The sequence below is a fragment of the Pleurodeles waltl genome, chromosome 4_1, assembly GCF_031143425.1.
Source record: "Pleurodeles waltl isolate 20211129_DDA chromosome 4_1, aPleWal1.hap1.20221129, whole genome shotgun sequence".
Taxonomy (NCBI): Eukaryota; Metazoa; Chordata; class Amphibia; order Caudata; family Salamandridae; genus Pleurodeles; species Pleurodeles waltl.
The window spans coordinates 193,093,080-193,115,443 of record NC_090442.1 but is presented as its reverse complement, the minus strand read 5'-3'; positions in this window follow the sequence as shown (position 1 = coordinate 193,115,443).

Genomic DNA, 22,364 nt, shown 5'->3' with positions numbered 1-22,364 from the left:
TGGTATGTTGCAATTACACCCGCAGCTTTACATTGAAAGTAATTACATCAAAGAAAATCCCTTAAAAGTGAGTTTATCTATATCTAATTGCATTATATGTTATGTAATATATTAGGTAAAAGTAATAAAATAGATATTAGGTTATTATAGTAAATAGCACACCATTTCAACTAGTTACTTTAGAAGTTAATTTTAAACAAAAGTAATTATATATCAGTGTGTAATAATATTGGAAAATATGTTTAACCTTTTGGTTTTAGATATGTGTGTGTATCTGTATATGTGTATTGTTAGACCTGGCATCCTTGGTGTTGTTTTTCCCTAACTTTTTGCCTTCAAGAGTCCTGTTTTGTTGATTTCTATTTTGCTGGCCTTAGGACTCTATACACTTCAACACTGCCAATCAGTGCCAAAGTGCTTGTGCTCTCTCCTTAAAACATGGACAATTGGCTTATACCTAATTGGCATATTTAATTTACTTGTAAGTTCCTAAGAAGGTGGCACTACCTGTGCCCAGGACCTGTAAATTAAATGCAACTAGTGGCTTGTGCCTTTCTTTGACGAGGATTGCAGTTGCAGCTTGACCAGGGCTCACACCAAGTCGGCCAACCACCCATTTTCTCACATTGGTGGCAGCACTGGGATTTGGACTTGTTCTTGCAGTGCCATATAGTGATTTGGTGTACACTACCATCCCAATTCAAGTTTAAATTCTCCTTGGTTGGACTCATTTTGTTTTTCCAAATTCTTCCTCTGACTGTTGTGTCTGAAACCACACCTGCAAAGATGGAATTTGAGATGTCCAATATGGATTCCTACATTGTAGCCCAGATCACGGAGTTCTTCAATGAGAGGGGACTTCCAGCAAAGAGGAACACCAGGAAGGTGCGTTGCGGACATAGGCGGAAGATCACCAGTCCGTGGTGGAGGCCACAGAAAAGGGATGATGTGATGGAAGGACAAGAAGACTGCCTCCCTGAGATGCAGCCTTCATCTGAAGAGGATGACTTTGCCCCTGAAGTGGAGCTCCCTGCTAGGGCAGGAACCAATGTGTCTTCCTGCATGCTGTCCCCAGAGGAGCTGTTGGAAAAGAGGGAGGAGAGAGAGTTCAGGCTGGAGATGGCCAGGCTCAGGATGGAAGAAAAGAAACTGGCTATGGAGGCAGAACAAAAGAAGGCAGAGAGAGCCTTGGTGAAGGAGAAGGCTGAAGCTGAGAGGGTCTTTGAGGAGAGGAGATTAGCCAGGGAGGAAAGCAGGATTGGCTCATGAGCTAAGTTTCAGAGAGCTGGACATCCGAGCTAAGCATAATGGTGGCAGCATACCTACAGTGCCCTCCAGAGACAAGAGGGTCCATATTCCTAATAGTCTGGTGCCTGACTTTGTTGTAGGGGGATGACATCGACAAGTGGTTCGAGGCTTATGGGATTGCTTTACAGATGCACAGGATCCTTGAGGAGGATTGGGAGTCTAGTCTGTAGAAGCATATATCAAGCGAAACGAGGGACACCCTACTGGCCCTGGAGAACAGGGACACAATGAGGTATCCCCCATGAATGAATCCTTTGTTGGAAAGTATGGCCTTACACCAGAGAAGTCAAGCAGATGTTTAGGGACAATCAGAAGCTGACCCAACAGACCTGGTTGGATTGTGTGGATTCCTTTTGCAAGGCATTGAATGGATGGGTGAAGGGCAGTGGAGTAAAGGATTATCAGGGGCTTTACAACTACATTGCAAAGGAGCATATGTTCAGTCTTTGTTTTGTAGATCTGCACCAAAACTTGATTGATAGCAAGCTAACTGGGGTCAGGGAGTTTACTACCGAGGCAGACCGCTCGGTCAGCACCTGGGACCACAAGAAGGTATTGGTGGGGGAAGGGTATCACCACCAGGGCAGAGTTCCCAGCAGAAGGCGGGGAGACAAAGATAATCCTAAGGATTTCTCTAAATGCCCCCAAACTAGTTCTACAGGTCAGGACGCTATTCCACCAACTGAGAAAATGAAGAAGTGGTTCCTTGACAGTAAGTCATCAGGGAAGGCACCCACAAGGAGGTGGTGTCAGACCATGGAACTAACTTCATGTCACCATACATGAAGGCCATGCCGAAGGAGTGTGGGGTAACCTACAAGTTCTCCACTCTTTACTTCCCTCAAGCCAGTGGGCTTGTTGGGAGGTTGAACAAGTCTCTCAAAGACATGATCATGGGCTTGAGGGGGAAGTAGGACTTCTTTTGCCATGCTTCTTGTTTGTGTACTGGGAGATGCCTCAGAAGGGAGTTCGCTTCAGCCCCTTTAAGCTCCTGTATGGGCACCTGCTGCAAGGACCTCTCAGTCTGATCAAGGAGAGAAGGGAGCAAGCTCCTAGGAAGCCTCCCAGGATGTGGTTGGCTACAAGCTGGCACTCCAGACCCAGATGAAGCTCTTCTGGAAGGCAAATCTAGGAGCCAGCCAGTAGGTCATAAAACAGTGGTATGACCAGAATGCCACTGTGGTCGAGTTTCAGCCTGGCCAGAAAGTATGAGTGATGGAGCCTGTGGAGTTGAAGGTCCTACAGGACTGTTGGTCTTGGCCCTATGTGGTGAAAGAGCTTAATAGTGGGGTGAATATCTGGTGGACCTCAAAACTCCCAGGAACCCTTTAAGGCTTTTGCACTTCAGTTGCCTCAAACCCCACGTTGAGAGCTGTGACTACTTATGTATACTTCTGGTCACAAATTATGGGGTCTTCCAAGGAGCAGGATGGGTCAGTGGAGGATCTCAGCCTCTCCTCTACACTGACCGTAGAACAACAGAGAGACTGTTGCCTGTTGTTGGGGCAGTTTTTCTCTTTATTCTCCTTTACCCCAGGACTCAGTACATGGTGTACCCATGATATTGACACTGGGGACAGCACACCAGTAGGAAGTAATATCTACTGGCTGTCTTATAAGTTGAGAGCCAGCACTAAGAAGGAGGTCTCCAAGATGCTGGAGTTGGGGGGTTATTTACCCCGAAAAATCTCTTGGTCCAACCCAGCTGGTCCCCAACGCTGCCCCTCCAGGTGCCATTCCTGAACTAAGGTTCTCTGTGGATACCGGGGGCTTAATGCAGTCACCAAAACTGATGCAGACCCCATCCCCAGAGCTGATGAGCTCATAGACCAGGTGGGAGCTTCCAAGTTTCTCAGCATGTTTCATCTAAAGTCTGGGTACTGGCAGATTGCTTTACCTGAGGAGGCTAAAATGAGATCTGGGTTCTGTGACCCAGAAGGGCACTTCCGGTTCCAGGTAATGCCCTTTGGGTTGAAGAACGCCCCAGCCACATTTCAGAGGTTGGTCAACCAGGTTGAGGCTGGGTCAGAGAACTTCAGTGCCACGTATCTAGATGACATTGCGGTCTTAAGTTCTAGCTGGGAGGACCATTTGTGCCACCTCAGAAATTACTTCAGGCTCTGCAGGGTGCAGGTCTGACTATCAAGGCCAGTAAGTGCCAGATAGGGCTGAGTTCAGTGATCTACTTGGGTCACCAAGTGGGAGAAGGCAAAGTTCAGCCCCTCCAGGCCAAGAGTTAAACCTCCCAAGACCCAGACAGGTGAGAGCCTTCTTAGGCCTCACCGGTTAATACAGGAGATTTGTCAATGGGTATGGCACCATTGTTACACCTGTGACAAAGCTGACTTCAAAGAAGCAGCCGCATCAGGTGATCAGGACAGAGGTGTGCCAGAACGAAACTTGACACCCTAAAGTAGCCCATGTGCACCTCACCCGTCCTGAAGGCCCCTGACTTTCCCAAAGAATTTATTGTCCAGAAGGACACCTCCGAGCATGGCTGTGCTCTCACAGCTGAATGAAGCAGGCCTAGATCAGCCTGTAGCCTAAAGCCTTCATCTGTAGGTTACTTCCCTGGTAACCGAGGTGGAGTGCAATAGAAAGGGAAGCCTTTGCAGTAGTCTGGGCACTGAAAAAGTTGAAACCATACCTCTTTGGTGCTCACATCCAGGTTCAGACAGACCGCAGACCCCCTCAAATGGCTGATGCAGATGAGGTATGAGAATCCCAGACTGTTGAGGTGGTCCCTCTCTCTACTGGAAATGGACTTTTCGGTGGAATAGACTATGGGACCGCACCACTGCAGATGGTCTCTCCAGGTTCTTCCACTTTAGTGAAGAGAACTCCCAAGGCGTGGGGTAGCTCTCCTCACTTTGACCTGTGGGGGGGGACACATTTTAGGCCTGGCATCTTTGGCACGGTTTTCACTTAATGGTTTGCCTTCAGAACCCTGTTTTGCTAACTTAGTTTTTGCTGGCCTTAGGACTTTACCACTGCTAACCAGAGCTAATGTGCTTGTGTTCTCTCCTTAAAACATGTTGAATTTGCGCATACTGAACTAGCTTATTTAATTTACTTGTAATTCCGCAGTAAAGTGGCACTACCTGTGCCCAGTGCCTGTATATTAAATGCTACTAGTGAGCCTGCAAAAAAAAACAAAAAAAAAACAGTATGATGGTTGGAATGCTTGAATTAATCACAGCCGCTGGCAATCGCTCAAGCCACATCCCAATCCATCGTTTTTCACCACCATGCCACCGCAGTTTGGACCCAGCCATATCCAAATCAGTATTGACCCTGTTCCCCATGGGAACGGTTTAGCCCGAGCTGCCACGCCAGAGCACAAGCAACCCTAGACTGGGTTTGCCTTTTTTGAGCTCTTCAGACAGGTGTAGCTTGGAGTGGCATGGTGTGCAAAATAATGATTGATTGGGATGTGGCCTGAGTGATTACAGTGGCTGAGATTAATTCAAGCATTCCATCCATCACTGTTAATTATAATTACTAGTGGACCTGCAGCACTGATTGTGCCACCAACTTACATAGCACTTTAAACAAGTCTCAGGCCTGGCATTGCAGCCTGTGTGTGTGCAGTTTTAAACTGCCATTTCGACTTGGCAAAATCAACCTTTTGCAGGTCCAAACCTTCTTTTTTAATACATGCAAAACACTTCTAATGTAGGCCATGGATAGCCCCAAGGACAGAGTGCAGTGTCTTTATAAAGTTGGACCTGTACTTCAAGTTTTACATGTCCTGGTAGTGAAAAACGCTTAAACTTGTTTTTCACTACTGCAAAGTCTACCTCTCCCACATTGTAACATTGGAATCCCCTTATTACATTTTTAAGTGTAATTTTCAATGGGAACAGGTAACCCCTTTGTGTTTGGTGTCTCTGGAATCACAATTTAAAATCCTAACTTATTGTAAAGTCGGATTTTAAATTACAATTCAGAAAATGCTGATTTTGGAAAGTTTGCATTTTCTTGCCCTAGCCATTTGGTCTCTGTGTCACATGACTGTCTGTGACATTTGGGCTTTGTGTATTCCTCCTAGACGGCCACACACAATGGGGAGCTTAGGGGTGACTAGAAGGACCATCACAGCAGGAAGGGAGGGATGAGCTGGGCCCAACCTTATTGACAATGCTGGACTGAGCATCGCAGTCTTGCAGCTCTTTAGAACTGGTGCATCACCCGACTCCACGCTGGTGGACATCGCATGCCCAGTCGTCTGGATCCTCGATGACAGCGCAGGCCCCCACACCGTAGCCTCAGCGCACCTCGGAACCGATTCATCGCTTCGGCTGTGCAACGCATCTTTGACACAAATCCTCGTTATGCTCCGCAAACTAGGATTTAAAATACTTTTTCAGCAGGTCTAACGGGGTCCCTGTTGCCAGTCTGCACTCTTTTGCTGTTGGCCTGAACTTGTGGCTTTGTCCTTGTCCGGAGTGACCAAATATCCACAGTTGGCGCTTTGTGCTTTTTTGGTGCCATTTTCACACAAAAAAATGTAAATTGCTCATCTCTGATTCTACAGGTTGGGTTTCTGCTGTTTTGGTCTTCTTTTATTTATTAAAGAAAGTTCTGTGTTTCTAATTTTGGGTGTGATCCTTTTTTTGGGCACTTTCACTTCATTACTGTTTTAAGTGTTGCACAAATACTTTGCCCAAGTTTTGGAGTTATGGTTTTGACTTTTTTAACTATTTTGAGTCCACTGAGGATTGCTAACCACACCTCCGTTCTTGTGCCCTTACCCTTAATCAAATATGTGGAATTGGCTTCTACCCAATTGGCTGAGCTAGCTTACCTTTAAGTCCCTAGTAAATGGTACAAAGGGGATGTAAGCTAGAGGGTTCCCCCCCCCAAACAATTGTGGCACTAGTTGTAACAAGCTGGCTGGAATTCAAAGCAATGGCAAAGCCAGACTTCCATTGGTATATGTGTAAGTCACCCCTATTTCAGGCCTAGTAAGACCTACGGCAAGGTACAACATATCTCATGGGCAGAAACTGTATTTTACATGTTCTGGTAGTAACAATGGTAAACTGTCGTCTTTACTGTGGAAAAGCTTGCACGCTAAATTGGCGAGTGCAGAGTTGTAAGCTGACCCCTCAACTGTGCTAGCTCTGGAACGGTAACACCTAAGTGGGTCATCCAAGGTATCCAACAACTTGTTACATTAAGCCTGATCTTGTGCTCCAAAATTGATATAATAAGTTGCAGTGTGCAACTTTAGTGAAGTTGCCACTTTGTTGCCTTCAGTCCCCTGTGCCCATACTGATTAAACATGGGGGCCTGTTGCTAAGATAGTTTTCTGCTCTCCTGGGGGAGACATGTTAAGGTCTTCAGGCAATTATACAATAGGGGCATGCGCTGGAAGGAGGTGTCTTCTCCCTCCTGCAGGAAGCCACACGGGTGTGAGCCCAAAAGGCAAGTGTTAAAGGAAAAGCTGCCTTTAAAGGGCAAATGGACAGGGGCCAGTTGCATACCCGGCTTTCCAGGGCCATATTGGGCGTGGGTAAAATGGTGCACCCTGTAATGCCCAGATGTCACATTTAGCAAGAAGTGGTGATCAAGTGGGAGGGAACCTGGTAGCCAATTGGCTACCAATCACATCCTACCTGACGCCATTTGCTGAGTATAAGTAGGGCACCCTTGGTACCCCGAACTCAGATCTCAACTGACCTGGATGGAGGACCAAAGGACTGCCCTGCTGTACTGAGGGGTCCAGCAAAAAGAGGCTGGACCTTTGAGAACTGCACCTGCCGTATCAAGTGGCTAGCAAAAAGAGGGACTGTGCCTGCCGTGTGCTGCTCAAGGAGAAGCTGTCTCCAGAACCCAGAAAAGCCATGAGACTCCAGCCGCAACCACCACCGCCATGCTGTACCAGTGACACACTTACCCCCAGGTTTTCTGAGCCCAGCAGGGCTGGGACCCTCAGAGGATGAGCTATTGACCCAGGAAGGGTTGGTCTTTGACCGCAACACTGGGCAAATGGTCGTCCAGTGCATCGTGGGACGTTGACCCTGAAACAGGATACCAGCACCATCTTTGTGGACTGAGACTGTCTACAGAAAAACCACTGCCACAGCATCGCATCCTCGAGCATCTTCAGCGTCCTTCATCTCTTGCATCAGCAGCACTTTCTTTGGAAACTTTGCAATGGATAAAAGTGTATCTGACTAAGGAGTGCTGCTCCTGTTAAGTAACTGTTCTTAAGGACTGGACTGGTCCCCCATAGCTAGCTTCTGACTGGAGTTGGTGAACCTACAGTTACTCCAAGGGACAGCATCACACCTAGTTCAACTTTTTAATGAAAAGTTTCTAAGTGTCAGATTTGTTGAATTTTTCAGAGCTTGTTCTTGGTTAAGTAAATTGCCTTGATTTACTAATTCTTGTACATGCTGTATCTCCGGAACCCTCCATTAGATCTTTTTTCATATTACTGTCTAAGTTCCTATAAAATGCATTTTTTGTTTTTAACTGGTGTCTGATTTCTTGAGTGTCGGGTCAAATTCTTCAATTATTTTGGTGCTGTTTAAATGCTTTACACTAGCCCTTCTGTGTAGGCCTTGCTGCTCAGTGCCACAGTTATACAGGCTTGAGCTGAGGGTTTGACAACATACTGGTCCTAAAAGGGTTCACACGACCACACCACATAATACACCTCATTTCCTCACATTTTTTTTTTTATTAAAGGAGTGTTGACGGATTTACCACAAAAACAAAATTTAGACAAATAATAAAAATAAAATATTCACATTAGCATTTTAAAAAAATTCAATGCGTGAGGTTAGCTTGTGGAGGACAATACTATTCTGAAATAGCAATGTGCTTCTCCCTTATTTAGCGTCTGTGTATGCTTACTTGTTTTTTTCCTATTTAATTTGTTGTTGTGTTATATGTGGTCTTCGTTTATCAATGGAATTATTTTATGTTCAGTACTTCATATTTTACCTTTTTTTTTAAATCATTGGTTACAATTTTAGTCTGTGCAGATTGCCTTGGTGCGTATTTCATCAGCAGTTTTGCTTAATATTTTTTTGGGGGGTGGGGAAGTACGGGTTCATTATTGCGGCACATAGAGAAATGGGACATAAGACACACAAATGCCTTCTCATTGGGAAAGGTATATGGACCTATAAGCACATGCATCCTAGTATTGGTCTAGTGACACAGCAAAGTACTATACAATATAAAGATCTAGCTAGAGTCACAGGCTGTGCTTCAGTATCTTACCTTTTCTGCACAGGTTTTGTTAGAGGCATAGTTATTGTGAAGTTTTTATGTATTCTTGCTCTTCTAAGTGTGTGGTTCTCAGTGTAAAGATCAATTCTTGTGTGTTATGACTGTGCTTTAGATAGTTAAATAGTGTTTAGTTGTGTGTGCATTGTGCCTGTGTGTGGCGGTGGACATGTAAATATGAGTATCGATGTATCATTGTGTGTAATGTTTGCGTCCAAGTGTGTGCCAATCAGAGTAGTTTATAATACACAATGTATTCATTGCATATGCCTGTTTCTCTTCACGACTGCTTGTTTTTAAATATGAGTTTTAGAAGGCTTGTTTCAGTTTTGTTTTTTTTCCCTTGAATGAAAGAGTCTTCTATAGCGCACGGATACTCAAGAAGAGTGTCCCAGTGCTTTTCGTTACTAAGAACGATGGAAACCGAGAGCCAACCAAGTCCACTCATCCCTGGAGCTTGAACAAAAATGTTTTCAGTTCCTTCTTTCATTTTTCTTCCTCTGTTATGGACCTAATGTGTTCAGGCAATTGGTTTCACAAGTCTGCTGCTTTGACAGTGAAGGAGAAGCCTCTTCTGAGTTGCCTTTTAAAACGATGAACCATAATTAGACTGGCATTGCTAGACCGCAAGGATCTCCTGTGATGGTACTCCTTGATACTCTTGGGCCCCTTATTACGTAAGGCTTGATGGGTCATAGTCAGAGCCTTTTACACTGTGCATTGTCGCCCTGGCAGCCAATGTAGTCTTTCCTGAAATGGGGACACAGAGAGATACCTTGGAATTTTACACAGTAGGCAGACTGCCATGTTCTGCATAACTTGTAACCATTGGGTCCGGTAATCCCAAAAACCCAAGTATAGAACACTGACATAATCCAGCCTGGAGAAGATCAATGCCCTCACTGCTGTAACCTGTGCACAGTGTGGAAGGTGGTAAAGAAATTTCCTCAGCAGGCAAAGAATCCAAAAGCAGGACTTTACAACTGCTGACACCTGTGCCCCAAATTAAAGTTGGGCGTCAAACTTAACGCACAAATTTCTAGTCACAGCCGTTGGAGGGGGCAGTGGGGCCACGTTATTAGGCCATGCACCTACCCATCCAGCAGTGCTTCCATACAACAAGCAAATGCCTCCTTAGCCTTTACAGAGTCCCCGTCATACGCGAGAAGGAGTTGATTATTTTCCGCATACAAGATAACTGATGTTAAAAGGTTCCATCTAATATGCCAAGGGAGACATATAAATGTTGAAAAGTGTGGGTCTTACGGAGGAGCCTTTTGGCACTCACCACTTCATCCTCTTGGCGTGCGAAGCATGCGTTTTCATCCAGACCGCCTGTTCACGTCTCTCAAGAAAAAGCCCAGCCAGCCAAGCACAGAGCCCCTCACTCTCAGATGTTCTAACCTGTGCAGCAAGATGTTATGATTGACCGTGTTGAATGCTGCAGACAGGTCCAACAGCTCCAGGGCCACGCCGAGGCCCAAATCCAAGCTGCTCCTAATGGATTCAGAGACCTCTAATAGAGCTGGCTCGTGCTGTAGTGAGCTCTAAACCCCGATTGGGAAGGATGGAGCAAGTTGTTCTCAGTGAGAAAAGCGGTAAGCTGTTGATTTACCAATTTTTCCAAGACTTTCAGTGCTGCTGGGACTAGAAAGACGGGTCCAAAGTTGGACAGGGATTCTGGATCGGCGTTGGCCTTTTTAAGTAAGGGAAATAAATTGGTGCACTTCCAGTCATCTGGCAGACTACAAGAATGAAGAAAGATAGAAAATAACTCCTGACATATCAGGCCAACAATATCCACAATCAACTTCAGGATATGAGATAATATGAAATCGGTAGGAGATACTGATTTACATTTTGCGAAGGATGCGGTCACTTTTTCCACTGACGGGACCTGAAAAGACATCAATTTAGAGTGTGTTGTTGGAACAGCTACAACTCCAGTCTCTGGTTTCCTAGAAAGGTTATTTGTCCCATTTAAATTGGTCTGGATTTCGAGGATTTTATCCTCAAAAAAATTGCTTAGGCGTTCGCAGAGAGACTGGCTAGGCATTAAAGGATTGGCATGTATAAAGTTGGTGACAATTTTGAAGATCTCCTTCCTGTCATTATCTGCCTCCTCAGCACCTTGCATATAAAAGATGCAGCAAGCTCTCTTTATGTTCTTATGGTAGTTTTTCAGGGCCATTTTATATCTAGCCTTATCTTGTTCCAGGTAGTGCAGCCGCCAAACTCTTTCCAGTTTTTTACATAAGGATCTTTCCCGAGCCAGGTCATCTGAAGACCAACATGCGGATTGAGTGGTAGTGACCTTCTTAATATCTCAAATCGGGGCTACTGAATCAGCCGCCCTCCTAGGCCACGTCTTAATAGAATTGTCACTCTCCATCACTGACTCTGAAATTACTGGTTTTGACTCCAGTAGGGTGTTTTAAGTGTATTTGTTTGTAATCTTTCCTCTGTGAGTAGTGGTGTAGAAATGTGTGCTCCCGAGTATGTCACACAGTATCTCCATTCATAGGTTAGTCTCTGTCTGAGCCTCTGGTATCTGGCCAATCCTGCACCCTAGTGTACCTCTGGCTATGATGCTGTGACTCCTACTTTTGAGTGTGTGTGTGAGACAGTGAGTGGCTTTTTGTAAATATGTGCTCCTCCGTGTGCCTATGAGTGTGTCTCTGTACCTGTGTGATTCTTTGTCTGCCACAGTGGTGCTCTGCGGATATAAATAAATATTTGTGTGTGTGGCTCTGAAAATGTGCATGCCTCTGCTTACTTGAGTCGGTGTATAAGCTATTTCTGAAACAGGCCAAATGCTAATGGCTATCTTACACCAGAGTATATTCAGAATTTCTACTGGTAACGATGGTGGTTTATTTATTTTGCAGTGTTCATCACAAAGGCCACCATTACCAATCTGTTATCCTTCACTTAGTAAGTATGCTAAATATTTCTGCAAGATGTGCGAGGCAATATTTCATCTTTCTTGAACAATCCACCATCAATAACAAATGGAAAGATCCTGTGAAACTTTCCAAATTGACCTAAAATGTCCAGCTGTATTCTTCTCTTTAAGCCATTCTTTAATACAATACATCAAAACTTCCTTTGCGTATACATCTTCATTCAAAGCCTCCACCTATTCTGTAGGAGAAATGGTTAAGGTCTTCTTATACGCTTGACTCACTCATTTCTTTTGCCACCACAAAACACTTACGTTGTCCTCATCCTCACAACCATCCAGGAAATAAGAAATTGATAGGAAATCTGCTCTGCTGTTTTTTTTTTTTGTTTTTTGTTTTTTGTAACTTCTTAAATGTGCTTGACAATCAAGCAGTATTCCAGCAATTTTGTACTTAATCTAGCAGTGGTTCCATTTCTGGCCTTTGTATGGAGGTGGTTCAATGGGTGATGATCAGTGCATTATCTTCCGTGCACAAGAGAGCGGAATTTAATAACGGCCCATATGCATGCAAGTAACTCTCTTAGGAAGGTTCCCTGGCCTTTGTCTCTAAGGTCAAAGCTTAGGATCGGATCCTCCTGAATGTTTCAAAAGCTTCAGTACAGGAAACTTTATCCTTTACTGATTCAAAACTTTCTTGTTGGGATCAAGACCACACAAACGTAATATTTTTCTAAAACCTACCTCTCTTTCGTACAGACCCTCAAATGTTTTTTGTATACAATTCACACAAAACCTTAAATGATTTAAATTAATCCTTCTTTTTTGGTGGAGGTTTGACTAGGGTGATGGTGTTCATCAAATTTGGTAATGGTGGAGCTTTGTCTGAGCCATCAACAAATATGGTTGCTTCAATCCTACTATACATCCTTGCTTATGAATAATATGAACAAATCCTGTCTGTGCAAGAAACATTCAGTGACTAAAAAATACCATATGCTATGTGATGAATGTAGGAGAATCTGATTTGGTTGGCACAATATTTCCTAGTATGTATTACTACTGTTCCCGCCCGAAGCCTGTCGGAGGAATTAACACCCTGGCGACTGATGGTCTATTCGAACAAATGCTATGCAACACCAATGCCCAAGTGGAACAAGGAATCAGTTCTTATGTTGTCCCTGGTCTTAGGCTCTGCATTTGTGGCCAACATACACCCTTGCTAGATTGTGTTTCACTGCCTGCCAACAGGTTTGAAGTTGCAGGCACCATTTCGTAATGTGTCACAGCCTGGGTGAACTGCTGTGACCTGAGCATTGCCAGTGTCCTGGCAGAAGATGCGGAGGTGGAAAATGTCCCACCCTCCCAGAGGTCTGTGAAGTGACCTAATAGGTCAAATCTGGGGTCTCAGATAACGGCCCCTGGGCTACCAAGTGCCAGGAACATCTACACCTGAGCTGGTGTGAACACATGCAGACTGTTTTGATCATGGTAGGTGGATTGCTGTCTTTGCTCAGACTGTCTTGGGAACATGAGCCACAGTTTGAGAACTAGCAAGGCGTAAATTGCCCACTGCTTCTATGGGAGGCCCGCTTTGATCCTAATCCATTTGTGTTAAGCAGACCCCTCATCAGCACCTGAGGGGGGGGAGGTTAATTGGGGGACTTGGACATCAGTCTTTTAAGATGCTGGTTACCTAGCCTGGGACTGATGCCACTATTCCAAAAGCCACCTGCAGAATACAGCATGGATTGATATATAGGTGCAGATCTTGCTCTGGTAACCACCCCCTCACAAAGCCACAAGGTGAGTCCAGGACTGAGACACTGCACTGTAGTAATATTTCCCAAACTGGGTCACAACCTGAATTTTGGTAGGTTGTGAAAGTCATTGCAAAAAATATGCCATTAAGTTATGTGTTGAACTCATTACATTTGTTGGTGGTTCCAAGACTGAGATCAAATGTCAGGCTGCTTTATTCTTTGAATATGGTGTTAGACTCGACAGCCTTAGGGTGGTCTTCCCCCCCCCAAAAAACTTTTTGCCTGCCTTGCCTCACATTTGCTGATCTGTTTTTGTTAGCCTTAAGACTCTGGGCACTTTACCACTGCTAACCAGTGCTAAAGTGAATGTGCTCACTCCTCTAAAACATGGTAATATTGGTGTACCCACTGTTGACATATTTAATTTACTTATAAGTACCTAGTAAAGTGCACTATATGTGCCCAGTGCCGTTACTTAAATTCAACTAGTGGGGGTGCAGCACTGATTGTGCAACCTTCTACGTAGCCCTTTAAACATGTCTCAGGCCTGCCACTGCAGAGCGTATATGTGCAGTTTCATTGCCATGTGGACTTGGCATATAAAACCCCTTGTCACGCCTTGACACCTCCCCCTTTGTTATTACACATAAGACAACTCTAAGGTAGCCTCCTCTGTTCCTCACATCAGATCTTCGACGTCTGTGCAGCCCTTCACAAAAGGTACTGTTTCTGTGGGACAAGATTGGTCCCTGTAGCTGGCCTCTGCTCCATTGTGGCCGGCCTGAACATTTGGAAAAACCCTGGTCTAGCACGACCAGGTAGCCCCAGTTGGCGCTTTTAAGCACTACAATTGCAAATATGCTTCCAAATTAATATCTCGACTTCTGCTTATTAGATTTGTGTTGGTTTGTTCATTAAATTAAGATCTATTTTTCTAATTTGGTGTGGATTATTTTTTTGGTGGTGTATTCACTGCTTTACTGTTGTAAGTGTTGCACAAATACTTTACACATTGCCTTCTTAATCTTCTGAGTTATGCCTGTCTGCTATATGCCAAGCTACCAGCGGGTGAGCACAGGCTAAGTTAGGGTGTGTATGTGACTTACCTTGACTAGGATTTTGGTCCCTACTAGGACAGGGTGCATACATCTGCCAATTGAAGACACAATTTTAAACCTGGCCTTGGATGTTATGGGGGGTGGAATTGAGACCCATACAACATAGGGAGGCATTTTAAATAAGATAATACAGAGAGGGCTTGAGAACAACTATCAGAAAATACCAAACCTCTTGAAGGGTAATCACTAAGTAATATTCTGATCTGTAACCCGCAGGTTTAAGAATGGTCCCTACTTTCTGCTCCTTAGGCACCAGCTATCTGCACTATGAGGTGCGGCGTTCATCCCTTTTCAGAAGAACCTTATTAAATAAACTCCAGCCAAAGGCCTGTGTGCCGCCACACAAAAACTGCACAATTCAGCAAGATGGTGAAAACTGACCAAACACAGTCCAAGGTAACCTGTGAAAATAAACTTCACAACACCAATTGTGAATTTGGAGGAATGTGAGGCTACCAAAAATCCAGATGTAAACACTGGTACATAAGCTAGATGTCCTCTAAGCCATCCAACTCGAAACAGTTTGCAGAAAAATGAATACCAAAATAGATGTGTTGACAATGCTACTCAGGCTCCAGTGCTTAATTTGTGTTTGTGGTTTCCGGTGCGGAGCACCAGCACTTATTTTTTAGGGCTGGCACTTATTCTTCTGCCTCAAGCATTTACTGCGAGCAAAAGACACATATGGGAAAGACGGAGGAAGAGAAAAACGAAAAAGCACCACAAATGGAGAAAGCTGCACGAGTGAGCTGAAGGGGCAGGGAGTGGCTTTAAATGGATTGAAGCGCCCCAATATGGCTTCAGGTTTACGCTGCCTCAGTATTCAGTGTTCCACATTTAATTGCTGCAGCCGAGTGTTTCAGAGGAGCACTTTGGGCACTGGCACGTTTTTATTTACAAATTAAACACTGTACTCAGCCAAATGAAAGATTGCATTAGCAAACATGCCACCAGATTAGACACTACTGACAGAGCGGCATTGAGCAAATCATGGAACACATCAGCATTGCTAACCTTCAAGGCAGTCTTCTCTGCCTTTTCCATAGGCCAAAACCTAAGAGGGTCACAGCAAAATTCATAGATGTCACCCTGATACTAGCCAAACACGCTATAGCAATGTGTTGAAATAGATCTCTTTCCCCCCCCCACCCCCCAGGTACGAGCTCAGGTGCTGGGCACAAGCAGAAGGTACTGCTCAATAAACATGCCCTCTGCAAGCAACCAAGTGCAGGTAATTGGGAAACTTTGTTGCAAACACCTTCAAAGCATACTGGAAGCAACGCTAGACCCTCTTAAATGCTCTACACATGACTCTAGTACACCCATCTTCTCGCCTTGTTGAATTGTCCACCCTCCCCCTCAAGACCTGTAAGAGGATCTCAAGGATTTGGCAATAATATAAGCCTCTTCCTGGTTTTAGCTCAGTTACTCAGACCCACCCCACCCACGTTATTCCTCACTCTTTTTGTTCCTTTGATTATGCCTTCCACGGATCATCCGTAATATAATGTATGCTTTATTCATTCATGCTTAATTTGAAACAGTGGTTGCAGGTTGGAGCCACCAGCACTCATGTTTGGGGACCAGAGCCTATTTTTTTCCACATCAGACATTTACTGAGAGCTACAGAGGGGGAAACACAGCAAAGGGAACGACCGAGGAACGGAAAGACAAAGCCTCAATGAATCTCAACAGAATATTAAAACTATGGTTGAAGTACTGGCTTTAGTTAAGGCCAAAAATGAAGATCTAGAAGCGAGGTCTCAGCTCATCAACCAATTATTGGAATTCTTGAATTCACAATATGTGAGCAATCATGCTTGTTGACCTGTTTGGAAGAAATCACGTTTCTGAAGCCTTGACATGAGCTCCTAGTTTGCTTGGCTCGCGTTTATCCTCACTTGATAACTGCAAGGCTGTTAAAATATTGAGACAGATATTGTCTTGCGCATGACCAGAGCAAAAGTAACAAACTGTGGAGTCCAAGAAGTGCAATGCGCCTTCTAAGAGGTGAAGAAACAAACCCAACTCTTAGCTGTGACATTTAAATATTCTATGCTGCGCCCTGCCATACTGAAGGTAGACCACAAAGGTAAATCGTTCTTTACATAAATCCTGCAGACTTTATCTGAAAGCATGTTGCCAAACTGATACAGCATCTCACGAAGGCAATGAGCTCTGATGCCACAACAGTTCATCAAAATGAGGCGCCCCCAGCTATAATGACTAATCAAACCTCATATTGCCTGAAACCTTGCTGGAGCTCCATAGATCTGAAAATCAAATAAACATGCCGTTTGATCAGGGATATCATTTTCTAGCACTGTTACTGGTACGCCTACTTTCGGGGGATGACTGCCTTCCCACATGGGTAGTCTATTAAATGTATTTACTAAGTTTGTTAGAATTGTTTGGTATTATGCACTGATAGTTCAGAATGTCAATGGGGAGGGGAGATGGGTTGTTTTGAATTAAACTTGCCTTCATTACTTGAACAGTGAGACAGGGAACACGTTGCAACAATGAAAAAGTGGGAATATGCAGGACAGGATGATGGGTACGTCAAACGATATTTATGGAGAGTATCACTTTCACTCCCCAAAAAGCACACACTTAAATAGTCATCAAGAAATGCCAGAAGGCTTAAAAATGAGAAAAGGCTATGCTAGTGCTGGGCCTCCTGGATAAAATGGATATTAGATTCCTTCAAGGGACACATTTCTCCTGAACCCCCTCTCCAGTTTGCTACGACCTTGGGCCGCTTTACTACTTCTCGTTCAGTGCTCATGCTTGTGGTGTAGCAGGCCTCATCTGGAAGACAGTCTGCTTCTCCCCGGACATCATACATGCAGACCCAAACAGTTGGTTTGTACTAATAAAGGTCGCACTGTAATGATGTCCCGCTCGCAATGACGTATGTATAAGCCCCAAATACAGACTCTACAGACTTATTGACTACATATATGCACTATATGGAAAACAAGAGTTCAGAAGTCTAGTTTGGGAAGGCGATTCTGTCTATGCCCCGGATGCTAGGCTGGATGTATCTAAAGCCCAGGCACACAGTCTCTCAGAGCGTCTTATGCCTTAATACAAATTATAGATATGATGTTGCGTGTGGACATTTAGAAGGAGCATAGTGGGATAAAATGATCATGCTCGTTCTACCTAGCAGAACACGGTTCCTGATGGTGCATGGATTAGTGGCTATGTCCCAAACATATAGTAAACTGGACTGCTAATATTGTTTATCTCCTGAGGTTCCCCTTAGGTGATTTCCCTGTGAGAAGCTAACATTGAGAGATGGATAAAGCTTTTGAGGACGAGCTGTATCTCCATTGTAAACATTGAGATTCTCCCTCCATCTATCTTCATTAAAAATGTTATGTAATTATATTTTACAAAGTTTGCAAAAAAAAAATCCTATGGCACTTAAAATGTGAAATGTTATGTTTATGTCACTCCAAATACTGATAGCCCTCCTTGACCAGTCTGCATGAAATCTGAAATGCAGACATTGATCTGAGCGCTTCAAGTGACTGCAAATTTTGAGCAGATTTGTCAAAGTTGCTGAAGTTGTTAAACAAAAGCACCATTCCTATCAAAGTTTCAGGCTATTCATTACAACAGTCGCTGTTGTCAACTTTATAATATTTGTCAGTTAGACGTCTCTACACTGCCAAAAGGTTGCATTTTCATTTACTCCAAGACCGTCGATATCTACCCACGAAATTCATAGCTGTTGACTGAGGCAAGCTGAATTAGCTGTATGAGTATAGCAAACACATAACACTACACCTTGTCCCCCTAAAAGCAGCCTGTGAAGATAAGAGATCTAAACAAGCATTTGAACTGCAATGGGTCTCACGTTCGCTGAAGTTAGAGCTATTAGCGTCTTCTTGCCACACAAACTGAAAATAAAAAGTAAAACAGTTGACATCAGGGGCTGGTTCAAAGCGCTGCCATGAGCACGCAGAGACAGACAAAAGGAACAAGCATTTGCAATGCAAGAACAGAAAAGGCATGAAGGAGAGTAAGGAATTGTTGGAAGGTGGGTCATTACCTGTGTGGCCTTCACAAGTAACGAGTCCGCACACGACCGCGACTGGGAACCAACCACCCTTGACTCTCATAGGGTAGGGTTGCAGAGCAGTCCAAGGCTTACTCAAGGGAGGTGGTGTGGGCACGCAAGCATGACTCTTAATAAATGAATGTCCAGTCTGTGCTTTTTCTTTTGATAAAGTAAAAGTACATTTATTATTCACACACACTACTCAATACTATTCAACAATCTACAAATATATACAAAGTGATAGAATCACTCTGGGCAAACAGTATGTAATCTCTCAGGTCTCCTTAAGGGAGAATATAATCCAACAATCCACATGTCAAAACAATCCCAGTGCCCCCCCTTTCGACATTTGAACATTTTGACAGTATTCAACACTACAGTGCAATGATGACACCTACATTTGGGATTAAATACTTTCATCTTGCCACGAGATGACTGTCAGTATCATTATTCAAATTAGCATAATCAGGGAACATAAGAGACCAAATTCTAGCATTTTAACCATCAAGATTACTTTTAGATTACTTTTGGATTACTCCTATTTAACCATATAAGAACAGTAGAATACATGGGGCCATGCCACCCTACACCTATGGCAGGCCCCCTTGCACGAACAGGAACAAAAGTTCACTGAAGCTTCTGCTTCAAATATCCATCCAACCCTTGAGGGGTTATCTCTCTGGTGTCCCACCATACCTAGGGTGGGGACACCAATAGATGTTGGGGGGAGGCTGCGCTTCTCCTGCAGCTCCCCCTGTCTCCTCGTACTCCATTGGTGGTGGCCCCCATCTCCCTGGGACCACCACAGGCGTTTTAGGGGCTCAATAAGCAGCCCCGGCCCCGTAAAGCATGCTGGGGCGGCTGCATAAATGATTAGCGGCTCTCCTGCTGTGTTGTGGAGAGCCGCTGTGCCCGTTTTCCTGCTGATTTCCTTCTTGGGGGTGCCGGTCCCACCGGACACCCCGCACCACAAAGCGCATCCCTCGTTGGAGGGCGGCCCAGGGAGCCCACCCCTGTCCGGCTCCCCGCACGGCCAGCAGTATTGGAGTCTGCCTGCTCCAGCGGGCAGACTCAGGGATGCTCGGGGGAGTGCAGCGGCACTCCCCCCCCCTTCCTCCTCACATCTTCGGGGCCCCGGGATGGGGTCCGGGGCCCCTCCTCCTTCTGGCGGGGAGCGCGACGGCGCTCCCCAGAGTCGTCCTCTTCTCGGGGCCCCAGGATGGGGTCCGGGGCCCCTCTCCTCCTTGGTGGGGAGCGCGACGGCGCTCCCCCAGACCCTCTTCTGTTCGGGGCCCCGGGATGGGGTCCGGGGCCCCTCTGGCCACATTCACGGGGAGCGCGACGGCGCTCCCCGACTTCCCTTCTGCTGGGGGTGCGCGACGGCGCCCCCCCCCATTACTCCTTTCTTCGCAGGGAGCGCAACGGCGCTCCCCGGCTTGTCTTCGCCGCCGGGGGCCCCGTGATGGGATCCGGGGTCCCCTTTCCACAGCAGCAGGGGGTGCGCGACAGCGCCCCCCCATTTAATGTCCAACATGGGACCAGGCTTCATGGGGCCCCGGGATGGGGTCTGGGGCCCCTTCTTCTTCAGAGAGGGGGTGTGCGACAACACTCCCCTGTTCTCCTCTTCTTCCTGGGCAGCCCCCAGGCCCTGGCCCACCCTGGGGGCACAGTCGCAAACAGCTGCGGAGCTCCACGCGCTTCGTAGCTGCTTTCCTAAAGGTCGCCATCCTTTGTCTGGTGATATCGCGGGCCCCCAGGGGCCGATTTTCATCATTCTTGTGTCATTCCGCTCCTGGTGACAAGCCCTTGCCACCAGGAGCACTCTCCTCAGGCCTCCTGGCCTGGAAGGGTCCCAGACCATCAGAGAGCCAGTCCCACTGACTCCTGCGCCAATCTTTCCTCTGGGTTCCCTCTTTTCCTTCTGGGCAGCGCGCTCTCCTTGCACTAGCCCAGTCCTTCCCCCAACTAGTCCTCTGGGTGGGTAAGGGGGCCAGCTTGCCTGGCCCTGGCATTCGCCTCGCTGGCCTGGGATCCTTCAGGGGCAGAGTCCCTGCCCCAAGGGCAGTCAGGAGGTTCTTCCTTCCAGTTGTCCATGACGCCCGTCTGCAATCCCAGTGTCCAGCAGTGAAACACAGCCAAGAGAGAGAGCTCTCCCCTGTGCAGGACCTTTTAAGTGGGGGCGGAAGTGTCCAGCAGGTCTGCACCTTCTGGCCTATCCAGATGTGCCACATCACTTCCTTGCCCCCGTCCCCTCCTTCTTGCACAGTCTTATGGGATAGCTCAAGATGGCATCCTCCAGGAGTTAGTTGCCACATGTGCTCTGAAAGTCTCAGCCCCTCCTACCTGACATTCCTCGCAGGGCTTCTCCAGCCTGCTCCTGGCACGGAATGACAGCTGGCTGATTGATGCAAGGCCCTGCTCCAGCAACTGGACAGAGCAGTAATTGGCCCTAATCCTGAGCTGAGGCAGAGAAAGATGACATCCCTGGATGACCCCTAAGTTGTACAACTATGCTCTTGTAACCTACTGCAACATTCGTTTCTTACAGGTTACAGTGTAGTTTGGTATGACTCTGGTCTCGGTGGACCCCAGACAACTGGAGTTGCACCCTAGGCCCTCCTTTCCCATTGACACTTAATGGTGTATCCCCCCAATGCAAATATCTCAAGCACCCTGACATTGGCATTGAACTGGGTGTCCCTACAGTGAAAAGACAGTAAGCACACTGACTCTCCCTCACATGTATACACCCCTCTCATGAGACCTACTCCAGGTCACCACCCACTCTGCATAGTTCCTCCTGCACCAGGACTACCTAAGCGCAGTTCTTGGGCTGCGCACACTAGGAATCCTCCTCCCACAGCCCTCACATGGGTGCACATCCATGCGAACACATGATCACATGTAACCTGCCCGGGGCCTCCTGCCCTTGCTGCGCCACAGCAGCCTTTCCTTAGCACGGCGGCACCGGCGGTAAACACGCGCAGTCCATTTTACTGTGCATGAGTCCCCTCATAGGAGGCTTCCTCACAGTAAAAAGTCAAAATACAGGTGGTCAAAAAGTGAAAAATCAGGGCAGACCTGATGGTCAGAACCGTCCTCTAACAGGAACGGAATAAACAAAGTCACACATGACTGCAGATGAAAGTAAGTAAGTAATAGACTAGAGCCCTGTTAACATAAACAGATTGGAGCCACTGAAACATCCAGCTCTCTGGTTAAATGCTATTAGCCTAGGAAAAAAGTAATCCCTAAACACATGCTACATAGGCACAAGTGGAAGCTTACAAGTACTAGGGCCATGCTCCAGGGGAGTGTACAACTGTGGAAAAGGTGGGACAAAGAGCAAGGATTGACCACTAGCAAGCAAGGATTTTTTAAGGACACTTAAACAAACCAGTAAAAAACCTGAGACCCCACAAAGAAGTATATGCTAAAGTATATACAAGAGGTCTTGAATGCTCGACCTAAAAATCAGGGTGCTCCCCTAGCTCACAGATTGTGTCATCAATCAATCAATCATGGGGTCTCAAGGTGCTGTCTTGCAATGATAAGCATGCTCAGGAGGAGCCCGTTTTAGAATTTTTCACTTTCTATGCAGAAAGCTGAAAATGTAAATTGGACAGTGTCTCCTTTGCTACATATTAATGAAATAATTCAGTCTTAAAAAAAAGACCTATCACTCCACGTTATATAGTTCAAGTGATCCCAGTTTGTACAAATAGTGCATTCAGTGATCATTTAAAAAAAAAACTGCTTCCTGATTCTGCCCGATTTACAGTGTTATTTTAAAATGTTTAATTGCCTTTAAATCTAATCATTTGTAAGGTACTCAAAGACAATAAATATATATTTTTAAACATGTTTTTTATTTTTTATATATTAAACTTGCATTAAAAAATATAATTGTCAGCTCATGTTCATCCACAGTGATGCAACAACTGACAAAAGTAAGT